Source organism: Asterias amurensis, chromosome 12 (assembly GCF_032118995.1).
Source record: "Asterias amurensis chromosome 12, ASM3211899v1".
NCBI classification, from domain to species: Eukaryota; Metazoa; Echinodermata; class Asteroidea; order Forcipulatida; family Asteriidae; genus Asterias; species Asterias amurensis.
This window is the reverse complement of record NC_092659.1, coordinates 18,600,096-18,618,111: the sequence shown is the minus strand read 5'-3', so window position 1 is coordinate 18,618,111 and position 18,016 is coordinate 18,600,096. Positions and strand designations below refer to the sequence as shown.

General features: G+C 37.8%; 1 long non-coding RNA gene across 1 annotated transcript in view; it reads right to left on the bottom strand.

Moving 5' to 3' along the window:
* Positions 1 to 592: 592 nt before the first annotated feature.
* The window catches only part of LOC139945604 (uncharacterized), a 68,089-nt gene continuing 50,665 nt past the window's right edge, over positions 593 to 18,016 (bottom strand). Inside the window, exon 5 of the long non-coding RNA XR_011787093.1 lies at positions 593 to 1,173. This is a non-coding gene — a long non-coding RNA (uncharacterized lncRNA). The remainder of the gene's footprint in view (positions 1,174 to 18,016) is intronic.

The following is an 18,016-nucleotide window of genomic DNA, read 5'->3' as shown; positions in this document are numbered from 1 at the left end:
CAACGGAACCCGACTATAATTCATAGGTTTATGGTTTCTTTCGCACCCTAGTGGCGCCGACCAGGGAAACACGACCACCAAGAGCCTACTGATGATGTTTAGTCATTACGGTGTTTAGTGTCAAATGCATCAGGTGTAACCAACGTCATCGGTTTCGAGAATTTCATTTCAACAGTTAGAGAAGCTTGATGTTTACGTTTTGGGTTCATTTTTGAAGCCGTTTAAAAAAAATCCCACCACAAAGGGAGAATATTTTCTTTGGATAACTACTCTACGTCTTTATATTAATCCGGTCAGCCACGTAAGCCCAATCAACCTGTTACTGTGAACAACAGCAAGCGACAATACTGGGTATTGTTTTTAGATATAAATGGACGCCCCTGTATCCCTTTTAAACAAACAGTACTAACACATTAATTACCAACAAATAACTTAATGGCCTTTATAATTATTACAAAAAGATCAACAAAACGTCTGCCCCCCCCCCAAAAAAAAAAAAAAAAATGCGTAATCCGGCTCGTTGGTATTACTAATTATTTAATCTTTATAAATATTGTTTCATTATTTACATTATCTATTAATTTTGTGGTATTGTTTACCCAAGTTTATAATGTTTGTTATTGTTATTACATAACTATTAGTCTGGCACACTGATTATTTTGGAAACATCATTTTCCAATCATTATATAATTTGATGACATTTCAATTGTCTTATTGACTATGTTATCATGTCAGTCTATTTATTTTTTACATAATGCTCTATTGAGGTCGATTATTTCCATCCAACCAGTTATATCCAGTTCCAGACTTCATCAATACATTATCTTATCTCCTTACCCGGTCCTTTTTGTGATCCGGACAATTATGTTCTCCCTGCATCCGGTCTGAAAGTAACATTCGGCATTCCCGCCAAAATATCAAAGGTGTTTGGTTACCTTTTAGATGTGCCGTCCTAGAGAAGGTAATTGGAGGTCGGTCGTCTTAGGTGTTGAAGATGTCACGAACGCGGTATACCTTTGACTCTCCTGCCGGAGACTTATCTTTCTAAAACCAAAGACCTTCTCGGTTTAGAATTGGGGCCTTCTTTACACGAGGCAACTTCTTGCAGGCAACTTGGAGGCATGTACAATATGCAGTGCATGCTACGGGACCACTTTGGTAGCACACGAACACCTTTTTAAACAAGATCATGGGACGACAAAGTTATTATGTGAACATATAAAAATGTGAATGAATTATCTTCTTGCCTGGACATGGTTGGCTGTAAATTGCCTCATGTGACACGACCCTACCAGACATCTTGTTAATGTTCAATTACGACTTTCTAAAGGGCCATGCTATACTATTGCTTGGTGCACCATTGATATCCGGCCGGTAACGCATTGGTATCTTGTATTACCCCTATGTAATTAACTGATAAACCACATACTTACGGTCATTAGGGTATCACACGTAAACAAAAACCCATACCTTATAATAACCGGGTTTTTTTGTTTTGTTTTATATCGCATATGGATAGTTGATATTTCATTTGGTACCCGTAACTGTTACGGAATTTGTTTACGTAGGGCAAAATTAACCGTAGTTTAGGAAAAGCTGGAAATAGCCGCACCGCGTTCGCTGGACTAATGTCCTCTTCCTCCTTCATGTGTTTGTTTTACTCAGTACGGCCAATACATTTACCGCTGCATGACAATGTTGAACATAGTTCTTCAGAACTAAGTTGGCGACAAAATATTACAAAACACGATTATGCCAACATCTATCTGTAATAAAATCACTCACAAAATTGGTTCCAAATCCTATAACATACCGTTTCATGCCTCACGGCGAAATGACGGTATAGTCCAATTCAACGCACACAAAATGGGACACATGGAAACATACTATGGTTGTAATGCTTCTGCGTACTGTTTTGGCTTCCGTCCGAACGCCACAAAGAGTGAAATTGTATTACGGCACCAAATCGTGCCCGGTAAGGTAGGCTTTCTATTAACCCGTTAAAACGCGGCGCGCCTTCAACGAATCTGACAAAAGCTCCCCGTGCTTTCTCCAACAAAATGAATATTGCAAGTTTCTGTTTAAGGCCGAGTGTACAGCCGACAGCGTTAAATAAAAACCATTGCCAGTAGCAAACGAGTCGCGCATAATCCTTTTAAAAATGAGAGGAGCTCTTTTTGGGGGAATAAGTTCTTGTTTAAATGCATTATGGCCGTAAGATAGTTATATGAACAAAGAAGGCCGAGTAACAGTAAAGACAATACCACAAGGGGGGGGGGGGGTGCACGAACGTACGTATAACATTAAAAACCACAAGCAAAAAGCTTCAACGCACTTAGGGAAACGTAATTGCAAGATGAATTAGACAGAAATCGAGAAAGGTTTAACAAATAAATTTACTTGTGTTAATATAAGCAAGCGTTGAATGACGTAATCGCGTTCATGACGTAGTTGTGAAGTGGCGACAATGTATAATTCGACAATAGTTATTTGCTGCAAGCATAACATTTTTCCACTTTTCTCTGCTGGCTTTATACAGGTACTGCACGAACTATTAACACAGTCTACCATTTTGTAGAGTCAAAACTGCGGGAAAATAAATGGCGGACCGTGTAGTTCACGAACCTTAGTGACAGGTAAAACCACACAATTTCGAGGTACATTTTTGTGGGTCTAACTGTTAAACCATCTTTCTAACCGTAAATTAATTTCACGATATACAGGTAGTGGCTTTTTACAGCTCAAATTCCAAGGCAACGGGACAATTCGGAAGACGCAAAACACATGTACATCAATGGCTGCATACTCACCTAAAACCGCTTCAAATAAATTAGATTGTTCTCACATCCTTGACCCTCCAGCCTCGAGTGCCAAGAGGGTTGGTAAAATGAATCAAAATGTTCACAATAATAAAAAACTACCCGGACCCACTTTTCCTCTTGAGTCGAAGACATCATGAGAATTATCAGATTTCGTCTGAAATTCTTATCTTTATTGGAAAATGAAATAAGTCGCATGGCTTGAGGTAGTATAGGGTGGCAAAACAACGCTCTGGCTGGATTTCAGTGTTTACAAAATAGAGCGCTCAGCTTGATGCATATATGCTTCCTGCAAGCGAGAAGACAGCTCTTGTACGGTAGTGAAAACAAATTGCGTAACGTAAGCGTAACGTAAGCGTAACGTAAGCGTAATTCACTGGTTTGCCTTGGAGTCCGGATTGAAGATAGTTTAGTCATATTTAAAAATTATTTTGTTCGTTTAACTTGGTCTTCTTGGTGAAAGAATACTGAGTTTAAGTAAAGGAAATGATGCCACATCGTTCACCAAAAATGATTTCTCTTTAAAACATCTATCGCATCTGGGGGATGCAAAACTGAAATAATTGAAACAATTGCTGTTATGTGTAACCGGTATGAAAACGCCATTCTAAAAATTGTGACTGCATTCGTCCATGTAGCCTTACGTCTTGCCTTACACTTACAGTGGCAGATTTTCGACTAAATAATACAACACTACAGAGTACGTACAACAAGCTTAGCCCCCTTTCCTAAGTTTATTCTGACCTAAAACAAACAAGGGCCACATTGCGTTGATATCTCCAAACTTCACCCTTTATGGCGTGTATACCACGTGGTGTTAACTTGGCCACATATCCCTAATTACACCACCTGAGCGTCTTCTAACGCTGAGACATTATAAACCACGTCATTATAGCCACTCATTAAAATTGCAGATTGTATTTCAAATATCTCACTGCGGGCAACACCAAAATAGAAAATAAATATTGAAATAAACTTCAGGTGTGTTCTTTCGGAAGCATGTTTTATTTCGTGACATCATTCTCTCTCGACAAACCAACCACGTGTTTCAATTGATACCCAAGACTTATTTTCGAATTACATTGTGTGTGAGTGTAGTTCAGTGCCCATTGCTTTGTTTTATGATTTTCCTTTTGCGTTTATAAACAATTTGAAAGATTTATTTTTTCACTTGATAATTATATATAAAGCTGGTTTGCAAGGTTGTAGGTAATTCATGTTTATTCTTGTACGATCATCAATGCAATCTGTTTTGTTACTCATTGTAATTAACACAGACAAGGAATGGGCACAGAATTTCTGTACCACTCACTTCACACCAGTCAGTTACACAATGCTTGTTTGTCTATAGATGATCTTCCCGTCAAGGGAACTCGACAAAATCCCCAAGGGTATAACATCAAGCTGGCAACAGCCAATATTTCCCAAGCAAACATTGGTTTAACGTATGAATTGCACAAAAACGAGAAGTTGATTTAACATAGACGACAATACTTATTCTATAGTCATTGTAAAATTAGCAAGTATCTTGTATAGGAATCGAACCCACAACGTTGTTACTGCAAGTCATGCAGTCTAACCACTTTATCACAACACAGCCTCTTAAGGCATGAAAGAATTACAGATACTAAAACAAACAGTGGTTATATTTGTTAAAAGTATTGTAAACCGGCATGTAGACGCACTATTTCAGTGAAATCTGCCGTACCTGCGACATGACACGTTTCCCATTCACTCTGCGTCCTTTGTGGTTGTATTTAGCTAAGGATTTAATTTAATAACACTTCTAGATAATTTAATAATTCTGCATACCGATGGTCAAACGGGAAGTATGTTAAATCTGATAAAAAAAATTCAGGAGATGTTTCTTTTCATGCAGTAGTGTGATGTTCATTTGTGGTTTTAGTTCTTCAAAGTACACATATTCTCTTGGAGGAATATTAATGGGGTAGTAAACAATACATCGTTTCAATGTTATTTCCATTTGGCATGTTAAGCCTCAATTGGAAAAATTATTAATCAATGCAGGCTTGTAAACATAATTAAATTCAAATAACATACCATTGTTACATAAAATGTTTAGAATTTTTTAATCTATACCCTCTACACCGTTTATGCAGAGTTTCAATATTAACCCTGTTGTATCTTCTGCAGTTTCAATATCTACACTCTGTACCCTCTGTAGAGTTTGTACCCTCTGCAAATATATATCTTCTGTACCCTCTACAGAGTTTTCATAATATCTTCTGCACCCAAAGTTTTTATTTTTACATTCTGTCCCTCTGCAGAGTTTTACTTATTACCCTCTGTATGCTCTGCAGAGGTTCATTATAATACCCTCTGTGTTGCAGAGTTTGAATGATAGCTTTTGTTTCACTCTGTACCCTCTACAGAGTTAAAAATAAATATTGTCTGTACCTAGAGTTGCCATGTTTACCTTCTGTCCCTCTGCAGAGTTTTACTTATTACCCTCTGTATGCTCTGCAGAGGTTCATTATAATACCCTCTGTATTGCAGAGTTTGAATGATAGCTTTTGTTTCACTCTGTACCCTCTACAGAGTTTCATTAAATATTGTCTGTACCTAGAGTTGCCATATGTTTACCTTCTGTCCCTCGGCAGAGTTTTACTAATTACCCTCTGTATGCTCTGCAGAGGTTCATTATATTTACCCTCTGTATTGCATAGTTTGAATGATAGCTTTTGTTTCCCTCTGCAGAATTTTACTAATTACCCTCTGTTTACCCTCTGCAGAGTTTCAATATCAACCCTTTGTATCTGTAGAGTTTGAATGCTTACCTTGTTTACATTCTGTACCCTCTGCAGAATTCAATATCAGCTTCTGTACCCGCTGCAGCAATGTTACCCTTTGTATAGGCATACCCTCTGCATGTTACCAAGAAGCAATTTGTCACATTATAAGAAAGCTAAAGTTTGTTGGATTTGTTTCTTAGCTCGGCAGATTTCAATCAGCTTACTTACTTTTCAGATTTCTTAAACCCATGTCTAGACACTGAGGAAGACTTTTATTTCTACGAATGTTCTGAAGCGGCACAGACATCTTGAGAAACCTTTCATCAATCTGAATGATCTTTATCATGCCAATTGGTTTAAATGTCCTCGGTATAGACTGAGTTGAAATTGCCGTGATGTTTCGAGTGCTTTCGAGTGCAATACGCACTTGGTTAATGACTGTCTCGCACGCGGCAGGCGCAAAGCGCTGATCAACGAAATGTATTCAATTCAAACCAGCGTAGAGTGTCAGGCTGACCCCAAAAATGGTAACAACATTGGGATTTTAACTAGGACTACGTGAAAGTTTGACAAATTTCCGAGTCAAACTGACCTGGATCAGTCCCAACGTTGGCCGGAACCGGGTCAATTCTGACACAGAAAGGGGGTCCGGCCCACGGGACCCGGATCAGGGTCAATTCGGATGAAAGATGTTTTAGAGTGAACAGTTTTCACATGATTTACTGCCACCTGAAAAACAAGCGTGGGAGCAACCGAAAAAAAAAATCTTCAGATATGCACAAATTTTGGGCAAGGTCGAAAGGGTTTTTATACACGTAGTTTTTTATGGTATTTTATAAATTTAATCTCCGATCAAAGTGAAGTTTTTACTTTTTAATCAAATAAAATCCATCAAGCTAATTTACTTCCAAGTTCGACGCTTGTTCAGTCACCCCACAGCTGATTTCCCCAGAGTTTTGTGCATTTTCTTTGCAGGAATTCTGAGAACAGAATGAGCAGCAATTTGAGCAACAAATTGGGAAAACAGATCAACATCAATGTCAAATTTGTATCTGGGATAAAGAATATTATTTGGTTTCACCCATACACCGATGTGTGCGTAAGCCCTGCTCAGTATACGTCAAGGAAAACCATTCAACACAAAACAAAATATATTTATTTCACTGATTTATACCAGAGGATGTGAGAGTAGTGGGCCGAAGAAATTTAATTTTAAAATATGAAAATGAACTCAGTTTTCCCGGATATATTGAAGCGCTTTTGTTTTCTCTTCTTCATCAAAACCAAGGCGACCAATATAGGCTCGTAGGAAATAGACGGGTCTCTTTTGAGATAACGAGAACAAACTATAGGCATCATTGTTGCACATTAGGAGATACGACAGGTTACCAATATAGGCTTGTATGAAAACATAGACGGGTCCTTTTTGACATTGCCAGAACACGTTATTCAACACTTGGAGCTAGACGACGGAACCACGAGATATAAGAGTTGCAGGGGTGTTGAACCCGTTGAAAGTTAATATTGAAACCTGCTTCAGATTCATTTGACGCAGACCACCGAAGGAATACAAATAACCAGGGGGTTCTTTTACCCAATGAAGCTATAGCAACATTATGAATACAGTCATTTGGGCAAAATGAGTTAATAAGGCAGTGGTTATAGATTGGGGAACATGATGCATATAAAACAGGGCCAGAAAATGGTATTATTACAAAGCTGTTGTCTGGAAGGATTAATTAATTTCACGCTCCAGTTTTTAGTAAACGAATAATTTGGCAACATTGTTAGTGATAAAAAAAATCAATCAATAAATAATAACTGAAGATGAAACCTTCATCAAAAGGCTTTGGGCATTTTTGGTGATTGTCAATGACCAGTATTCTCACATTGATGGTGTGTTTACAATAAAGAATCTAAGACAACTTGGGCTCTATATTGGTTATTGAAGTATGACAGAAAAAACCCACTATTGTTGCACAAATTTGTGTGATTTCAGATGCCCGAGAAAGGCTTCAGATTCTCAGATTCAATTATTTTAGTGAGAAATTCCTCTTTCTGAAAAACTACGTTAGTTCAGAGAGAGCCGTTTCAAACAATGTGTATACTACCAACAACTCTACGTTGCTCGGTATCAAGTAAGTTGTTATGCTAATTTCAAGTTTTGAATAAGTAACAAACGTGTATGTACCTTTTAACACTGGACCCAAACATGATTTTAATTCAGTACTCAAACCATGTAGCTTAATATAGCTCGGGATAAAGAGACTGGTAACATTTAGGCGCAGCATCCCTTGTTACACTTTGGCCTTGAGACGTTTAGGTGCTACAGAGTAATTCGTTTTGGGCGAGTTAGAAATGCAAATTTTAAGCAAATTAAATGTGTCAATAATACAGAAAGAAAGAATTCAACATGATCCCTTATTTGCTAATCCTCTCGAGAATAAGAAACATGTATTTGGGGACACCATATTAGACAAGACCCTAGGTCAAATATAGTACACAGAGACGCGACGATCCAACCCCAAGGCTGGGAACGAGGTAGCAACCAAATTGATTTCCTTTTCCCGCGTTTTTCCGAAGAGAGAACTAAGACTCACTAATAACCCTGGCCTGTAAAGCTTCCTTAACTTCAAAATCAACCTCGGAGCTGTTCGAGGCCCTTAGGATAAAAACAGGGATATCAGTTAATGAAGCTTTCAGTCGTAAGGAAGAGGTTGTGTGAGAGATGAGTCGGGGGCCCGACCCGTGAGAATAGGGGACAAGCGTGATTGATAGTCCGGGGCTCAGATTGAAACAATCTCTTCAGAGAAATACACTTTGTATCAATGAAGCCAGTTTTGCATTTTCCCATTTTGTTGGATTTGTTCGAATTGAGTTGAGATTCAAACGGCGCTTTGTGGCTGGATGAGATGATTGCTGAAGTTGTTTTTGAACACAGAACCCTTCCGCAAATGATGTGTCTTTAACAATGCTTTAACGCACGAACCTGGTCACATATAAACACAAGATTGGTCTGAAGGATTTTTGTCGAAACCTACTGAAACATAACCGACTAATATATGATTGATAGTATCCCATCACTCGGGCCACAAAGCTTGATCCTGAAAACCCCGATCCTAGATGGCAAGATCCAATTTCGTTTACAGGGGTTGCTTTCCCAGATGATGTATCGTCAATTTATTCACGTTCAATTGGATAACCATTGAACAGAACGCAAGAAACCTACGTCCATATTTCATGCAAAACAAGGTGCATGACATATCCCTATTAGGGTTAGATTTCGAATCTAGATATCAATTTAAGGTTGCCGTGAAGCTTTCTGCTTTGATATCGCCAGTGATAAGATAAAGGGGGAAGCCACGCCAGATGCCTCGAATGTGAAAAACAGACACCTACGAAGTGTCAGTTAATTAAGGATGGCGTGTTTTGTTTCCAGACTTTTAACATGTCTTAGAAATAATTGGAACAAGCTTCCTTGCTCTTGAACGTGGGTTGCTGTTTCAAGGAAAGGAATGTTGTCGTTGTTGTTTTAAACTGCATTAATATATATAGGGTCGGAAATGTTTTCTTTTCCCAGATAGCCAAGAGACATACATTTTCAAGGATGTTTTGACACCATTTTGAACCTATCAATTTAATTATAGAAAGTCCAACCTAACAATGACTTCTATAGTCCAATGTTGAGGTTATAGCACAATCCTGTTTTGGGAAAAAATTGGGTTCGAAAATTGGGTTCTTAGAGTTTTTTTCACAGAATTCGGGAAAGTTCTGACTGTACAGTGCTATACCACACATCGGTGTAAGGGTAAACTAAACATAAAAAGATTTTGAGCCCTTAAAATGGTTAAAAAAAAAAATAAATGCCCCCAAAGTGATCTTAGAAGTACAACAATATTCCATCATCAATTAATGTAAAATAACCGCACAGGTCCATCATCATAGCATTCGGGTCACCTGACACTTATTTCCTCATGCTTTCTAAAACCCGCGCAAACAACACAAAGTTGAACAAGTCAAAGGAAAAACCACACAAAACAAACTTAAAAAACATAGAAGCTATACCCCGTTTTCCATGCACGCCGACAACTTGTTCGATAATTTATTCATTATATTTCCAGCCAACTCTAATAAACAAAATCCACGGGGCTAAAGAAACTGATGGATTTTCCAGAGAAGTCTTTGAAACATTCCGTCCTCGGAAAGTGTTAAAATTGTCGCAATCTCGACTCTAAAAGCTTCAAAATAAAGGACGGTTTAAACTGACAGACAACATTAATCTGTGTTTACGATAGCCAGAGGCATTGACCCTGCGGCAACTATTTGTAAAAGCCATTCAACATATTTATATGGGGCCTAAAGAATTATCAGTTTTATCCATTTCCGAGACTTCCCATAAATTGAAAAGTTAATTACATTTTCTATACGATTATGTTTGGAGAAATTAAGTCTTCACTTTATCATGTTTTATAAAAAACATGTTGTCTTTAACCGAATATCGGGGAGGGGTGTCTTATAGTCTTAAGTCCGAATTTAAAGTCTTGTTTCTACGGACATGTTAAAGCTTTTAAAGGTCATCTGAATCTGAATTACTGTCGGCGAAACATCACACCAACTTTTTTTGTAGCGAAGACATTGAAGACATTTTAGTTTAGGACGTGGGAGGAAATCCCAATAGGGAAACCTACACAGTCATGTAAGGACTAAAAAAACAATTCCTCATGCAAAGTACCAGTTTGGGCCCGAACCGGAGTCCACACATAGGTAAAAGGCAGTGACAGAAACCACTGGGCCAACTTGGCTGTCACAACGGTCGCTGTCCGGCAAATCGCAGCAAAATCAACGTCTGCGAAATACATTTTTTTCCCCATTTATTTCTTTGGAATCAGACAATTTTACCAGCTAAATAAAAACCTCTCAAAAACCCCTGCTGCAGATGAAAGAAAAGAATAACAGGAACACTTACAGTTTTGGTATTTTCCAAGGATAATTGTGAAACAGAACAAAGACAGAACGTTTTTCAGTAGCCTTCCATTGGTCTAGATAAAGAAACAATTCATAAATTGGCATTCTATAAGCGAGTAACCTTCACATATCCACAAATTCACTTCTTAATTCTTAAAAAATCCTTCGCAGTTTTTGAGTTTTCTGAAATACAGGTCAAAATATTTTCTTCGCAAAGAGTATTTTTAAGTTCACAAGTAGTTCCAAGACAGATATGTGAAAGTGTGAAATAAAAAACAAAAAAAAGGCGACCGTGTGTTTTATATTCACAACCAAGGATTATGCCATTACTTAGCACATGTCATATAATATGTTGGCAATATTAAGAGCAAAGTAGCCTTTGATGTTGCCGCAGTTTTAAGTGACTCAAACCCAGATAAAAAGCCCCCGAGTTGGGCATTAAATCTTAAGGTGTTTAATAAACATTGAAATAAAACAAAAATCAGCAATATTTGTTGGAGAAATCTAGAAGGAGACTGCTTTGTGGCGTTCGATTGTTGAGCAATTACACTTTTTTTAACATCTTGTGCGTCAGTAATTATGCTGTTAAATATTTGTTGTTCTAAAATAAAGTGCAGCAACCAGTGTCAGGTGTTTTAATTGAAAACAAATCACAAAATGAACAGAAGGATTTGTTTGTCGCTGGAGTAAACTTATTCCGGGCTTGCTGTCGACTTATGGTCGACAAGGCAAGAGCAGGGACCGTTGAACACGGTTGAGTAAGGACCGTCGAACACGGTGGCTTGTCGTAGCCGAATGTTCAACAACACCTTACTCAAGCTATAAAGAGTGTGGGTTCGAGTCCCGGTCGTGACACTTGTCTTCTTGAGTACAACACTTTTCCACAATATTGTTTTGCACTTCTATCGGATGGGACTTTAAGCTAAAATAACAACCTCATGATGTCGAACTTGTTCTAAATCGAATCTATTGACGACTGAACAAGATTTATTTCCACAGAGTCTAACCAAACACAAACAGAATTAAGTAGACCAAGTTGGTCACACTACGTCACAAGTACCCCATAACCTTGACTCACATAAATACAAACTTATCAGCCGTAATTCAATTGCCATATCAGGTGCAAACAACGCTCTGCATAGGAGAATGGACGTCGATTTGAAAGAATAACACAGGAACGAAAGGCTACAAGAGAGGAGACTTGAGCTGCGTGACCTCCTGCTGTGAAGATACGGGGGGGGGGAGGGGGACTTTGCTTTAAGAAACATCAACTCAAACCAGTGGCGTAAGCAATGCGGTTTATCTATACGCTGGTTTTTAAGTGACGTCATAACTCGTTGGTTCACATTGGAGGTCGAGTTGTCTTACTAACCTACACCATCTGCGCAACAATTGTAGTAATCTGATTTATTTGAACTTGAGAATGAGTTGATGCATTAGTCGTGTTTTTATCACCAAGTTCACACACGAAGTGTTCCCAAAATAATTATGCGCAGCACGCGCTTTGTTTCCCACACATAAGCTTTCGTAACTCGGGAGGTTTCTGCAGTTTCTGCTGCTCAACTTGATTGTGGCATATCGTCATTCTGAACAAACAAACTCTCTCCCATTCTACCATAAAAAATGAGACCACAGATGTTGAATTGCGGTTATAAACCGATGCATTGAAAGCACTCGAAACGTAATTACGTCTCCGGAGACAAGGTTAAGGATTTGCACTAACTGGGATGATGATTTGTGTCAATCTTCTAGCTCGCTCATTCATCGTACAAACCAGCATGTACTAGAATTTCATGGATCAGAAATATTGCTTGACAAACTTCTGCTAAGCGTAGTTTAGCAAGAAGTAATACATTGTAAAGGTGAAGTTGATTTTTGGCCGGGAATGGTTTGTGCGTTGTGCTCCGCAGCTCTTTGAAATCGGGCCCCGTTTTAATTTTACAGAGTTATAGGACATAAGATGGAGCAAGATTAATCAGTGCTCTAAAACACGTGAAACGAATCTTGAAAAGCCGTTTTCAAACAGCAACCAGTGTAGATTCTTTAGAAGGGGATTGATGGAATCTCTTGAATGAGCACTCACTATCAACCTAGCAGCTTTATTTTGAATTCTCTGAACTAGATGTAATTCCTTTTCGGAAGGCCACACAACAATGAGTTCCAGATATCAACATGGGACATTATTAAATCATGCACAAGTATATCAGTAGATCTTCTATTTAGATATTGCCGGATCTTCCATTTAGATATTGAGAATCTTCCTCAATCTTTGTAGTATAATGAAAATAGGTTGATGGAGTAAACTTAACTGGATTCCATCAAGGACATTGCGCGAAAATAGGTCTTGGTGAGATAGACATTGCATTGTCAGGGTTACAAAGTCCAATGAGAAGTAGCGTTGTATTTAGCGTTAAGGGTAATTCAATAGCAGGAACGCATTACACGTTATACACGTCTAGTAAGGTCGGGTACCTATTGGCGTAACTTTGCAGTCCACAGAAGCAGTAGTTGTAAGCCGGTAGCATGTGTCCATGGTTCCCTAATGTGGCTCTTTTACATCTAAACACTAATTGCACATATGCCAAAAGCTTTTAGATCAGTGTGATGCATATTCCTAACTCACACTTCATCTTTTGTTTCTCGTTACAAAATGTTTTTCGAATCAAATTACACTCGAATAGCAATGTGTTTTTATGTAAGGACAAAACATGAGCTGTATAAGACTTAGCAAATGGAATGTTTTATAATTGGAAAGCGGAAGTGGAAAGCTGTAGAGGTACTTTTGACAAGGTAGAGTTTTTTTCTCGATAATCAGGAGGAACAATGAAGTTAATTAGATTATAGTCCAAAACTAACTTCAAATTACATGGCTATTGTTTGTTTAACCAATATGCATACACCGTACGGACATATTTTGAAAGAACTTGTATGCATAATACTTCGTCCTGATAGACCGAAAAATAATAACTTACAGGAATTAAAGGCTTGAATTTAACCCCGAAGCTTATTCAAACAAACTATAAACTTGACATTATGACCAAGAATCATGAGTAATGAAAATTATTCTGTCTCAGATTTTTCCAAAATAATTAATCATCATTTATAGCAAACAACGACACATATTTACAGTGCCTTCGAAAAAACAAACCTTGTTGTTCAAAAGAACTGAATGTTATTGGTGGGTGGACCAGAATAGCATTGTGAGTTGTTTAGATATTAAAGATTGAAATGTATGTGAAACAAAATTAAAACTGAAATGGGTGATATAAAACGGCATTTTTAGGCCAAGAAAACATCTCAGAATCTGACGATGTTTTCTCCAACCTACCTGGTCATGAAAGTCCTAGTCTAGTAAAGGCACTGGACAATATTGGTAATTACTCAAAATAATTGATAGCATAAAAACTTACTTGATAACGAGTAATGGGGAGAGGTTGGTAGTATAAAACATCGTGGGAAACGGCTCCCTCTGAAGTGACGTAGTTTTTGAGAAAGAAGTAATTTCTAACTAAAATATTTGAAGGTTTTTTTTTTCTCCATTATTCTCTCGCACATTCGACGACCAATTGAGTTCAAATTGCACATGTTTGTTATTTTATGCATAATGTTAAAATACACCAAGTGAGAAGACTGGTCTTTCACAATTACCAGGTGTCCAGTGCCTTTAAGTTGATTTAATTTACTTGAACACGAGAAGGTCAGAGGAAAACTTCAAACTACAAGGTGCTGCATCTTGTAAGAATACCATTGCATTTTATTTCAATTATTTTTCATTGTGTGCTCTTTATATTAAATGATTGAAAATGAATGTTGAACTGAAAAGCAAATCTTGTGGAATTTGAAGGCCAAGAAAACATCTCAGAATCTGAACAATTTTCTCCAACCGTCCTGAAGATGAAAGAAGGTCCCAGTTAATTTGACTCAATTTTCTAGAAAACCAGATAGTCGGAGTAAAATTGACTCGTCCAAACTAAAAGTGCTGTATCACTAAGTGCTGCGTTGCTCTAACAGCCCATTTTCACGCGGATAAAGGGCGAGAAAATCGAGGAAAGAAATCAGATAAAATAGGAGTTAGCCGCGGCTAATTTTTTATTCACGATCCATTCTGATGGCGATTTGTGGAATTCTACAAATAATGGAGAAGAGCAGGCAGGGATTCATGTACGCTTAAAGGGATTTACACCTATGTTTTGGGGACCCTTCGAATATTTCAATGCTATTATTGTAGATATATTTATACGAGGACCCTTACAAATGAATGGTTGTTTTGGCAGAGTTTTTGAGATAACGCCGAAAACCCGGAGTGAATAATACGTCCCCGTATGAAAGATAATCCATAATTCCAGAATATACATAACCTTCGAAGCGTAACCGTATGGCTTCTTATTCAAATGTTGGGGGGGGGGGGGGTAAATTAAACAAAGTGAAATAATACTTTTTCCATAAACACTGGTCAAAGTGAAATATTTCTCAAACACTCATTAAAGCTGTGTACTTCTAAAACCACGTAAGTTTTTAACATTAAATCCAATACGCAAACGTATACAGTACCTTTAAACACATACTACTATACCATTCCTAGGTGTTCGTATAATTGCTTTGTATGTTATATGTATGAGACACATACATTCTACAGACGGTTCTCACTTGTTATAATGAATTCAGATCGTAAAATCCTTTGATACCTCAAAAGAAGTGTTTAGTCTAATTGACCGGTACAGGGATATTTTAATAAATATTTATTGATCTTTGATGAAATCATTAAATTTAATGAAATTGATGTATCGTGTTGAATTGGATTTCGGAGATTGAATTAAATTAATTAAACTGTTCAGTTTCTGAGAAGTGATAAACTTTCGGGAAAATTAAAAAGAAAAATTAATGTAAACTTTAGTTAATTTATTTAATTTATGCACGACACAGAATGGTGCAAAACCCGATCATAAAAAATAAAAGAAACCACTGGTTAGTGTTACAACACTAGGCATAACATTAGAGTGGTTCGGAGTGAAACATTTACAAACTTGTGTTTTTTTCCGAGCGTTAATTATCAACCAAGCAACTATGGGTCAATATAATAAGTGTTCAACCGATGACAAAAATGACAAATGAAAAAAAGGTCCGTCTGAACATTTTGTTTTAATCACTGACAGAAAAAAAATGAGTACAACCTTCGAACTTAAAAAAATGGTTTTATATACACATACAATATAATAATAATGGAGACAAAAGACTGCCGAGAGTCGTTTACTTATTTTGTACAAGGCAGGAGGAATTGCATTAAGGAATATGTTAACAGTTACAGTACTAAGATTTGTGTCTTGCCAGCTCAAAGACAACACTTTGCTCGGCGCTTTAATACAATTTGATACTCTTCTTAGAATATTGTGGTGTTTGCTCTTGTAGATCATTCGATTAAATTATTGTTTTTTCGTCATTGCTGCCAAATGAAATGAAAAACATGAATAAAAAAAAACTCTTGTCCAACAACAAAAACAATGTTTTTTGCGTTCATTTGTAAATTCTTCAATAAAAGATTGAATTTGATTGTTGACTTGTAATTCGTCAGTGTTTTAAAACTTGTTCTTTTTCTGCTGGCAAATGAATATTAAAAGGACATTTAAATACACCTCCCTCCCAACAACAAAAGTGGGTGAACATCAGAGATGCACAAAACTAAGCCGGTTCAGCTTTGATTTTACTAGCGCAGCGTTTTCTCTCTTTATTTTTCCTTTTGTTTTGTTTTTTTCCCCCTCCGTGTTCCTATTTTTGCGCCTCTCCTCCTCTAGAGTTACCCCGACGTTAGTTCAATATTAACGGTTGGCCCATATCGACCGGACTGCTTGACTCATCCTGGAGTTTCTCGGAGTCAAGTGTAATTGAGATGCAACGGTGTGATGCGTTCAGTAAACCTTAAGTTTTGGGAATTGTCTGTCGCGGATTAAAGGAAACGTGTACATTCAGTTTATTACTTCTGACTTGTATTGCATCATCAACAATTATTATCAGACACAAAAGCAGATAAATATGTTCAAAAATAACGATGCATGGTTTCAGCAAATTGTGTATTCAGTGAGTTTGCTTCTAATTATTAAAACAGTGAGCAGTTTTGAATAGAGTTTATTGAAAATCAAGATAAATTAAGAGGCCACGATAATCAATAAAAGTAATAATAATAATAAACATGAAAAAAAATCAACAAACAAAAATCAAAAACAACGTTTAGAATGTTCATCGCACATACTCAAAACTCACCACCAATCTTTAGCAAATAGATAGGTATTGGTTGTGTTCAAATATTACTTCTTTATTACTAGATCTTGTTAAAAAAAAAACTATGAAGGTGATTTTTGTACGTGATTCCAAAAGAGATAATTCAGAATGAGAGAGAGAGAGAGATAGAGAAAGAGAGAGAGGTGTTCCCAGAGATCACTTATTGCCATTACACTTTAATCATGTTCCAAAGACGCCGATCGGAAACGTCTCGAGTATTTAGGGGGGTTGTCCGTTCCCTTCCCGCCCTTTATGATGGCGCGAATCGTGTCAAATTGGACCGTAGAACCGGAAGTTCAGTCCCGTCATTCCAATGTAACTTCCGGTTCTCTGCTACCATGACAGACAACAATGTTTTCGTCAGTGCACTTAGGAAAGGCTAGACCCATCGGGAAATGTTGACTTATGTCACTATTAATCAAAGCAAGGAATGTAGTAATTGGTTTTTCAACGATCAAGTGACTTGGCAGCAGAACAGGGAGTCAGTGGTTGTTGGACCAAAATCTAAACATTGCAGTGGAACATGGGGCTAGGGATAAGGTTAAATAAACTGTCACATGGGGTTTACGGTTTTGAAGTAGGTCAACCAGATAAAATGTACCGGGTATCACTTTTTCTGCACGAAATTGAATCAAACGATACACCGAGACATGGCAGGGGGGGGGGGGGTGGTGGGGGTAGGACAGAACTACACAAATTGTAGCCTTGCTCAAGGCAGTTGAAATATTCACTCCGAAAAAAGACCGCCGCAGTATAAAAACCCACCCGACACGGCCTCCGCATGCGGTTAGTGGTACGAGTGCGGATGACTTGTGTGCACAGTAGTCGTACGATGTGACAGTGTGTATACGGGTAGGTCATGCGGTGTGATCGCACGCACCACGCACAGGGTATACGGGTGGGTTTACAGCGGCGTCTTTTCGAAGCGAATAATGCGACTGCCTTGAGCAAGGCTACACAAATTGATAATTATGTATCTTTCTGAGTAGGTGAGGCTGTATAGTATCGACAGTCGAGTCATGCAAAATATACTCTTCCGAGAACCAAAGGACCCCTTCAGTATGACAACGCAAGCTTAAACAGCGCCCGCACTATAAAGGGCAATGAAGACGTGCCATTGGCTGCTAGAACTAAACTCAAATCCATGACCCCTGACCAGAATTTGGTGAAACTGTTAAGCTAAAAACATTGTTTTGTAAGTGCCGA